The sequence below is a fragment of the Panicum hallii genome, chromosome 7 (assembly GCF_002211085.1).
Source record: "Panicum hallii strain FIL2 chromosome 7, PHallii_v3.1, whole genome shotgun sequence".
Taxonomy (NCBI): domain Eukaryota; kingdom Viridiplantae; phylum Streptophyta; class Magnoliopsida; order Poales; family Poaceae; genus Panicum; species Panicum hallii.
In genome coordinates, this window is record NC_038048.1 from 28,334,992 (window position 1) to 28,344,683 (window position 9,692).

Sequence of the window (9,692 nt, forward strand, 5' to 3'; positions counted from 1 at the left end):
AGATGGTGTACCGCCGGCTTGACGCCATGCCAGGCCTCATACGGAGTTCTCCTGGCCAGGCTCTTCGTGGGCACGCGGTTGAGCAGATACACCGCCGTCACCACTACTTCACCCCAGAACATCGCCGGCATCTGTCTTTCCTTCAGCAAACTCTGTGCCATCGCCACCACTGTTTGATTGCGCCGTTCAACAACTCCATTCTGCTGAGGTGAGTAGGGAGCTGCCAGATGACGCCGCACACCGCGGCCTGCACACCACTCCCCGAACTCCACCGAAGTGAACTCGCCTCCATTGTCAGTCCGCAGCACCCGGAGCACACGCCCTGTCTCCGCGTCCACGAGTGCCTGCCACTGCTCGATTGCCACCGGTGCTTCATCCTTGCTCCTCAGCAGTCTCACCCACATGTACCGCGAGTGATCGTCGACCAGCAGCAAGAAGTGACGGCGCCCTCCTGGCATCGCCGGTGTGATAGGCCCACAGAGATCTCCATGAACTAAGTCCAGCAATCCCTGCGCTCGGTACTTCGCCACTGCCGGGAATGAGACCCTCCTTTGCTTCGTCGCCACGCAGCAGTCACAGAGCTGTTTGATGTGCTCGATGTCGGGCAGTCCACATACCATGTCGTCCTTGGCGAGCTTCCTCAACGCGTCGAAGTGGAGATGGCCGAATCTTTCGTGCCAGCGCCATGCCTCATCGCTGCGCTGAGCGACAAGACACACTAGCTTTGCGAGCTTCAGCTTGAGCAGGTACAGGCGTGCCGTGGAGCGTTGCACCCGAGCCACCAGACGCCGCCTCTCGTCCCAGATCCGCAATACGCCGTCGTCGATGTGGACCTTGCAGCCTCCCTCGTCGAGCTGCCCGAGGCTCACGATGTTGGCCGTGAGCTGCAGGATGTAGTAGACGTTGAAGAGGCGCTGGTGCTCGCCGGTCTTCGCCTCGAAGAGAATCGACCCGCGGCCCTCAATTGCGACCACGGATCCATCCCCAAATTTGACCGTGCCTTGGACGCGGGTGTTAAGCTCGGTGAAGGCCTCGCGTGCCCCTGTCATGTGATTGGTGGCTCCGGTATCAAGATACCAGAGCCCGGTATCATGTTCGCCGCCGTCATCGCCGTCAAGCTGCGCGAGCACCTTCTCCTCCACCAGATGCACGACGGTGGGGAGTGCCGCAGCCTCAGCATTGATCGATGCAGAGGCGAAGAAGAGGGCTGGACCTTCCTCCTCCTCGACTTGGGCCACATGGGCTTCAGCTTTCTTGGGCCCCGATGGGCATTCACGGGCCCAATGGCCGGTCTTCAAGCATTTCCACTGGTCGATGCCCAGTTTGTGTTCCGACCGAGAGTGCGAGCCTCCGCCGGACGGAGCACGCCGCGGCCGCCCACGGCGGTTGCCGGACTTCGACCCGGAGCCGCCAACATCTCTCTGCTTGTCCCTCGACTGCTCCTCCCACTGTTCCCGTGTGAGGTACAGCTTCCCGTCAGCGTGAGGTGGCGGCAGGGTGTCGTCCTCGGCCTTGCACTCTTGCGCCGCGCGCAGCCTCCCGCTGGCGTCCTCCAGCGTTAGTGTGGTGAGGTCCGCCGTGACCTGGATCGCGATGGCGACTTGTCTCAGGGACTTGGGGACGACTCGGAGGAGCTTCTCCACCACCCTCTGCAGTTCGATCGTCTCCCCCACCGTCTCTAGAGCGGTGATGATGTTCTGGAGTCGCAACGTGAAGTCATCCATGCCCTCGCCGTCGGTGAAGCGGATGTTCTCGAACTGTCGGTGGAGATGCTGAGCCTCTGCCTTCTGCACCTAGTCGCTGCCGATGCGCCAGTTCTTCACCGCGTTCCACGCCTCCAGCGTGGTCTCCTTCGCCGCCAGCGACGCCACCATCTCCGACGGCACGGCGCTCGTGATGGCGTCGAGAGCCATGCGGTCCTCCTGCAGCGACACGCCGCCGGGTTCGATTGCATCCCACAAGTTGCGAGCCTGCATCTTCAGCTTCATGACCAAGGACCACTGCGTGTAGTTTGTCTTGGTCAGCATGGGCCAATTCGCGGCGCCGCCGCTCATCTCCCGGACGACGCGCACCGTCTCCTCCTTCCCGCTCCCGCCTGCGTCAGCGCCCTTCACATGGGCGTGCTTCTTGGGGGAGACAGGAGGTGTCTTCACGTTGTCGTCGCCGGCCATGAGTGCGTCGCCGGCCATGAGTGCGTACCGGATAGCTACGTCTCGATTCTAGTGGCGATACCACGCCGCGATCGAGTCCAGGCCCTATCGACGCGGCTCTGATGCCAATTGTTGCTGTTCCGGCGATCTCCGGACTACAGCTAGTTGCAAACACACGCACGCGAACACGATGGACACACAGATATGTGCTGCAAAAGAACGGCAGCGTTTTCTGATGTATTGATCTCCCTAAATACAGGTTAAGAAAACTAACTGACTCTCCTAAACAGACGGCAAGCCGATCAACAGAACGTGCCATCCCACGTCCCCACGGACTCGTCGTCCACTTTCCTAAAGACCTGCTCCGCACGAACGCGGCGTGCGTCAAGCTTCCTAAAGACTCACTCCACCATCACACCGTGGCGAGCTTATTCAGAAAAAAAACAAAAGCATAGTCAGCCCAGGATTACACGCAACAGTATGATGGCACTGATGCTCTTTCCAGACCACAGCGTGAGGGCTCGATTCCGGCTGCTACAACTGCCACATACCCGCCATTCTCGTTCTCCATCTCATCCCCTCGCACGTCCGACGCACCGATCATATCTACCACAAGCCGCAACATCTCCACCACAGCATCCCCATTCGGCTCTGCTCACATCTTTGCCACCTAAGTTGATCCACCACCACAAACCAGAGCTGAGCAGCACACCACCTTGCCATAAACACATTATTTCCATGTAGACATAAAAGAGGAACATGTGGAGCATTGCCCAGTATCCTCTTCCCATCCTATACTGTCTTACTTTTTTTTTTGTTACAATGCGGTGCTTCAGCCATGATATTTTGTGTTTTGTGAGCAGCAGCAAAAGTGCAAGCTTAGCCAAATGTTGTTCCATATGGAAGATGATACTTTTAGGGGCAAACAAATATCAATGACGATTTCCCACCAGTTTCAATAAACTACATTTGAAATATGAAAATAAGTTATTGACCTCGTTTATCTAATACTCGCTCCGGTCCAAAAACAATGCAATCTGTGGATTCTTTAGACAAATCAGTAGTAGTAATGAGAAACGACCTAGGTGCCCCTAATTAATTATGTTATTAGTGACTGAAAGATATGCTCACGCACCCTGTACAAAATATTGGGACGCTCGACATGTTTTGTCAAGACCCATGGGCAACGTCAATGCCTACATGAACTCCTCAAGCTAACCATCAGAAGTTGCGATGGCTGGTCATTGAAAACAGAAAAGGAAATATGCAAACTGGAATATGGCTGGCAAATATTTGAAAAGAAAATAAGCCACATGCGTGTATCTCTTATATTTATGTTTTAAAGATTATGGCTGGCAAATATTTCATTAAAAAATAGCACTTTTAAAGAAACAGGTGACAGGAAGTAGTCATAGTAGTTAATGATTTTTGTCTATAAGATACAAAATCTATAACACTGTAGTCGAATACCATTAATATTAACTGCCACTATTTTTATTTTGCCACATTTTTTCAGTTTAAATAGTATTCTTATGCCACCACCAGTTATCTTTACTGATTTGTCAATGATGTATAAATAAGTGCGTATGGGTATCAAACGGATTCCCTGCTAGTGTTTAGTTTAATTCGTTTGCAGACTGTGCTCTTTATTTTATTTTCAGTGGAAACACGGTCCTTTCCTCGAGTTCCCATAGTACGCTAAGCTTGTCCTCGTCCATGGCCCTTAAAAACAGGGCAACAGCATGGTCTCCACTCCACTGTGGTCATGTTCAGATTGCTGCTGGATCGATGGTCATCACTCATCACGCCAGCTTATTGGAAGGCCATACATGAGGGGCTGCCGGTGTGGCAAAAGAAAGAAACGCAGAGGCTGGCACTCGATATAAATGCCTACTAATAAATGCCTGCTAAATTAAAGAGGCACCAGTGACAGCAAAATTACAGATCATCTTCAAATAAAAAGGAAATGTTTTGTATACTCCAGTTCTGAGTATTGAAGTTAAATGAAGGAAAAAGTTTAATGTACTCCTTCAACTATCACTACCGGAAACGAGCACTTTGCCGAGTGCCAACTGCTTTGCCGAGTGCAAAATATCGGGCACTCGGCAAAGAGCCTCTTTGCCGAGTGCAACACTCGGCAAAGAGAAACACATGGTGAACTCATGCTTTGCCGAGTGTCTGGCACTCGGCAAAGAAAAACACTCGGCAAAGAATGTTTTGCCGAGTGTCGAGCACTCGGCAAAGGGTGACACTCGGCAAACGAGCGCACGAATATTCATGGCATGACTCTTTGCCGAGTGCCTGGTCCGAGACACTCGGCAAAGAGGCCTTTTGCCGAGTGCCTAGACTAGACACTCGGCAAAATATACAAATTCTTTTTCTTTAATTTCTCTAAAATTTTTTCTATTGCCATCCTACATTCTCCTCAACAAGATATGTAATTTAGGTTCTTTTATCGAAGTGTTTGCTATATTTCGATAATTTATTTCATTGTATTGAATTTCTTGAATAATTCAAATTTGAACTGCGTGGTCATTCGAATAGTGCAAAAAATGAATGAAAAATTATTATTCATGTTAATGAGCATGCTTTAAGGCCTTATCAAAGAAAGAACCAGAAATTTTAAACTTACTATTCACGAAACATGGCGATTAAATTGTGTTCAAGTCGTGTTTAAATAGTAGAAAAGGCAAATTTGGTCGAAAAAATATGAAACTTATCGAGATGTCATGTTATCATGTGAGGACACTGTGATAAAATTTGTATAAGATTTCATGAAAGTTTGACATCTACGATGCTTAACACTTAATCGGATTTCATATAAAATCTTACATCTCTTTATAGAACTTTCAATTTATAAGCATCGTATGTTGTAACTTTCACGAAATCTCGTCAGATTTTTATCATAGCCTCCCCATGTGATATCATTACATCTCGACAAGTTTCATAATTTTCGGTCCATATTTTCTTTTTATACATTTTAAAAACAACTAGACAAGAAGTTGGTCGTCATGTTTGGTGGACAACAAGTTTGAAATTTATAATTTTTTTCTCGATAAGGTCTCAACGCATCCTTCAATAACGTGAATATTATTTTTTCATTCATTGTTTTCCATTATTCGTGTGACTTGTAGTTTAAATTTCATAACTTGTAGTTCAAATTTTAATAAATACAGCAATTTTTTCTTTGCCGAGTGCCGGAGAGGGGCCTTTGCCGAGTGCCTATAATATGGCACTCGGCAAAGAGGGATCTTTGCCGAGTGCCCCAGATCTGGCACTCGGCAAAGCTTTTGAATATACCGCCGGCTCCCTCCACCTTATCCACACACTTTCATTAGCTCTCACGCCGCCCCACCCCCGACCCCGCCGGCTCTGCGGCCCCGCTCGCGCCCGCGCCCCCGCCCCCGCCCGCGGCCCTGCTGCTCCCCCGGTCGCGCCCCTGCCCGCGGCCCCGCCGCTCCCCCGGCCGCGCCCCCGCCGCGCCCCTGCCACCGCAGGTCAAATCCTGAATCTCCAACTTGAGTTTGTGTTTTTGGTTTCTTCGTTGGATTGCAGCGTGCTGATAGAGCTGCTCTGGGTTCTATTTGACAATTTCTGCAGTACGATGGAGACGACAGGAGGGATGGCAGCAGCTGGCGGCCGCAGCAACAGCAGCAGTCACAAGGATACGGGAGGCAGCAGCAGGTTTGATTTTTCTTTTTGCCTCATTTTACTTTCGTAACAAGGATTGGGCAATTCACCTGCTCGTCTTTCATTATAACTTGTTAATCGTACTTACAACCGATGTCCACATATTGTAAATTTTGGGTTTGTGTTTTAGTCACAGGAACAGTGTGGTATGTTTATGTTCTGTTGAATGAATGGTTCTCCGATGCACTATTGAGCTGATAGGGTGGAGAATGCACTAACATAAGATGCAAGGTTTTTATTTGCTTTTGGAAATCTTCCATAGAACAAAATTGCAATAGCACAACAGCTCTCTTGGTTATCTTTTAGAGCTTTGCCCATGCATAGCTTGTTCTACCCGTTTTGGTTAAAGATACCATCAGAACTAGCAATTCATAAGAATTAGAATCCCAAACGATGGTTGCTTCTTAGAGTGTTTTGTTGAGCTTACGATTTGGAATATTTTAGGAAGGAGAGAGGATAAATGATGGAGGTTGGCAGACCGTCGGTGAGAAAAAGAACCATGGAAGACCACAGCAGGTCTGATTTCTATTTCTTTATTTTGCTTCTTCATCATAAATAGCTGTGAATATGTTGAAGCTATTGCTTTTATTTTTTAGGTCCTTGTGTCTCTATATACCGACTGACAACCAAGAGCCGACATTTACAGATATGGTCCTTTGTCTAGTTATTGATGCACTGAGCCACTGAATAAAAAAAGTCAGTTGAGTGTTGCAGAATGTGACCTATTAAAAATGCTACTTGCCAACTGTTCCCTCTTTGGTCGTCAGTTATTGATTAGTTTTATAACGTGATTGTAATTAGAATATGAACTGAGCATAGATAATTGCTAAAATTTTCTGTAAGTGGATCATTACTGTGAAATGCCTCAACCTGTAGCACACCATTTTGAGCTTTCTTGTTGGTGAAAGATCTGAGCAAACCATGGTGTTGTTACACAGCTACGCCCCATTTAATTCTTGTCAGACTGTCATTTTTATGCCCACATAAACAATTGAAATTCTAGTTGCATTAGAAACATCTGATGGTGATAATAGCATGTTCTGTCTTCCTTGTTCTATCTGAACTCTGAATTCCCATCATTGCATAATGCAGTTCTTGTAATGTATCATAAGCCCTTGTTTTCTTATTCGAACGTACTTGTAACGGGTATTCCATGACTAATTTGCAGTTTTACCTAGAAGAAGCCAAGGGAAATGTGGACTACCAAGGTTATACATTCCCAAGACATCGTGGTGAATCGGTGAGTATATTGTTAAAATTGATGCACTCTCTTTGCCAGCAAAAAAAAAAATGATGCAATGCTGTTGCAATGCTCTTACCTCCTCTGTTGCCTGTCATGATGCAGACGACTCTGTTCTCTTCATTAATGCTGGTGGCGGTGCAATTGAAGGCTGTGATTCCAACGTAAAGGTTACTGGTGATTCATTCTTTGAAGGAGGGGATGTGATAGAAACGAATGAAAGCATAACTGAAGGTGGTCATTGTCCCTCTGTTTACCACTCAGCACGCTATGGCAGCTTCAGCTACAACTTCAACGGTCTTGCCCCTGGAGACTATATGTGATATTGGAGCTTGTGTGGTGAACTTGAACTTGTGTGGTGAATTTCAAATGAACTTTTATCGTTATTAACACTTATATGGTGAACTTGTGTATGTGATTTTACTTGTGTGATGACGAGACTTTGTTAAATTTGGTTGCGACGATAAGACTTGTGTGAATTTGGTTGTGTATGCAAAATTTCAAATAATATACCTGTGTGAATATATAATATGCTTATATGAATATGTGCCTATGTAAAATGGTGGGAAAAAATAAAATAAAATATTTTAAAAAAACTCTTTGCCGAGTGTATAAAAAAACACTCGGCAAAGTGACCTAAACTTTGCCGAGTGCCACATCATAGGCACTCGGCAAAGACCACGCTCTTTGCCGAGCGCCCTCTGGTTGGCACTCGGCAAAGAGCCAGTCTTTGCCGAGTGCCTGCCCTGACACTCGGCAAATCCTTTGCCGAGTGCCCGACAAAAGGCACTCGGCAAAGACGTCTTTGCCGGAATATTCTCTACCGAGTGCCCTTTGCCGAGTGTTACACTCGGCAAAGCCTTTGCCGAGTGTATTCGGGGCTTTGCCGAGTGTCCCAGACACTCGGCAAAGATCCTGAATCCGGTAGTGTATAGCCAAAGTCTGAATAACCCACTAAACTATAACTTGGTTCAGTTTACCCCCTAAACTATGTCATTTAGTTCATTTTACCCTAAAATACAATTTGTCTTTTTTGTTTCTCCATACACATGTTGAATTCAAATTTCAAATTTTGCAGGGTAGCAGTGGACATCACAATGCATATTAAAAAATTGTTATAATATTTCATGCTCTCTAAAACCGAGCAAGCTGAGCAACATTCCGGGGGATCATCAATTAGCTTCAAACGGTGCTGCAGCTCCGCCACCGGCGACCAAAGCCCATAACTCGTGAACTATTTGATTGGACGTGATCAGCTGATCATCACATAAAATTCCCGGTGGCGTAGGCGTCTGCTACCTCTGCCTTGTATTGCACGTGATCAGCTGATCAGCACATAAAATTCCCGGTGGCTCCGAATCCTAATAATCCATAGCGCAACGCCCCATATTCAGCAGCAATATTTATTTTGTGCCACATACCAAATTAGCATGCAACATCTAGGTTAATTAGCATGCCCTACTACATAGATTATATCATGGGTAGAGACTAGAGTGACCATGAGAACTTGCTTTCCGGTATATATTGGAGTATCACTTGTAAACCACTCAGACTTGCAGCCAGAATCCACCTTAATGTTTTACACAATTTGAAAGTTTGTGAGCAGGAAACAACCGAATGGTCATGTCAAAAAATAGTGGCGACAATATGAGCTAAAGGGTCTGTCTCTCCTACATGTACATATAGCATCTAGCTTGCATTCTTCGAAATTGCCTTCCTTCTTCGCCTGACGACAAGTGGACCCATCGCGCCAAGGCAAACCAGCTCCCAGATCAGACATTCAGACCCACACTGCATCGATCCCAGTCACTTCCCTGTGCAGAAACACTATTTTCTGCGATGACCACTGTAGGATTTCCTATCCCAAAAGATGTCGTGTTGGTAAGCAATAAGAATATGAGCTTTAGGCTCGAGAATATATTGCCCACATGCCAAGCCTTGCAAAGTATGACATCTACTTCGTGATGTGGGAGTGGAAGTCAGAATGATCTTACATGTATTTATATGCATGGAAATGCACATCAGTTCATTGATATTGGGGCTCCATTTTCTGCACTACAAATGGCTACAATAAACTGCAATGCTCATGCTCAGTAATTTGGAGCACGAGATAGATATATACTGTGGTATTGCATTATTAGATGCCTCCAAGTTGCTAGCACATGTGGAATCAAAGTTAGCGTCGGAACAAAGGACGACTAGTGTCGGTGAAGAACAAAGGACAAAGGACTACAAATGGCTACAATAAACTACAAATGTTGCGCAGGGATTACGTAATTGAATCCAACTTATGATCGAAAAATTATGTTTCTATTCTAAATTATCTTGAGCTTCTTCTTCCACTTCGTCAACAGAATTCAAATTAGCCCAATTTCGTACCCTACCTGCAATAGTTTTGATCGGACTAACAGAAACCTTAGTTTTACCTAACAGGGGTTAAAGCAAGAAGATCTAATATCATCCATTTTCCTCTGTAAAAATTCAAATGGCAAATTTTCCCATGATGAGTTATATTAGGTTATAGAACTATATTTGGAGAAAACTCTGATTTATACTTGTAGGCCATAATCATCTGTTGTTACCTATGAAGCTATGTCCGACTGCATGTCAAC

The 9,692-nt window shown here is 46.4% G+C and overlaps 1 long non-coding RNA gene across 1 annotated transcript; it reads left to right on the plus strand.

Moving 5' to 3' along the window:
• The first annotated feature begins 5,596 nt into the window (after nt 1-5,596).
• Nucleotides 5,597-6,472, plus strand: LOC112901659. The gene is made up of 4 exons (XR_003230333.1): nt 5,597-5,647; nt 5,751-5,834; nt 6,285-6,356; nt 6,437-6,472. It is a non-coding gene; the product is annotated as an uncharacterized LOC112901659 (long non-coding RNA).
• Nucleotides 6,473-9,692: the final 3,220 nt, after the last annotated feature.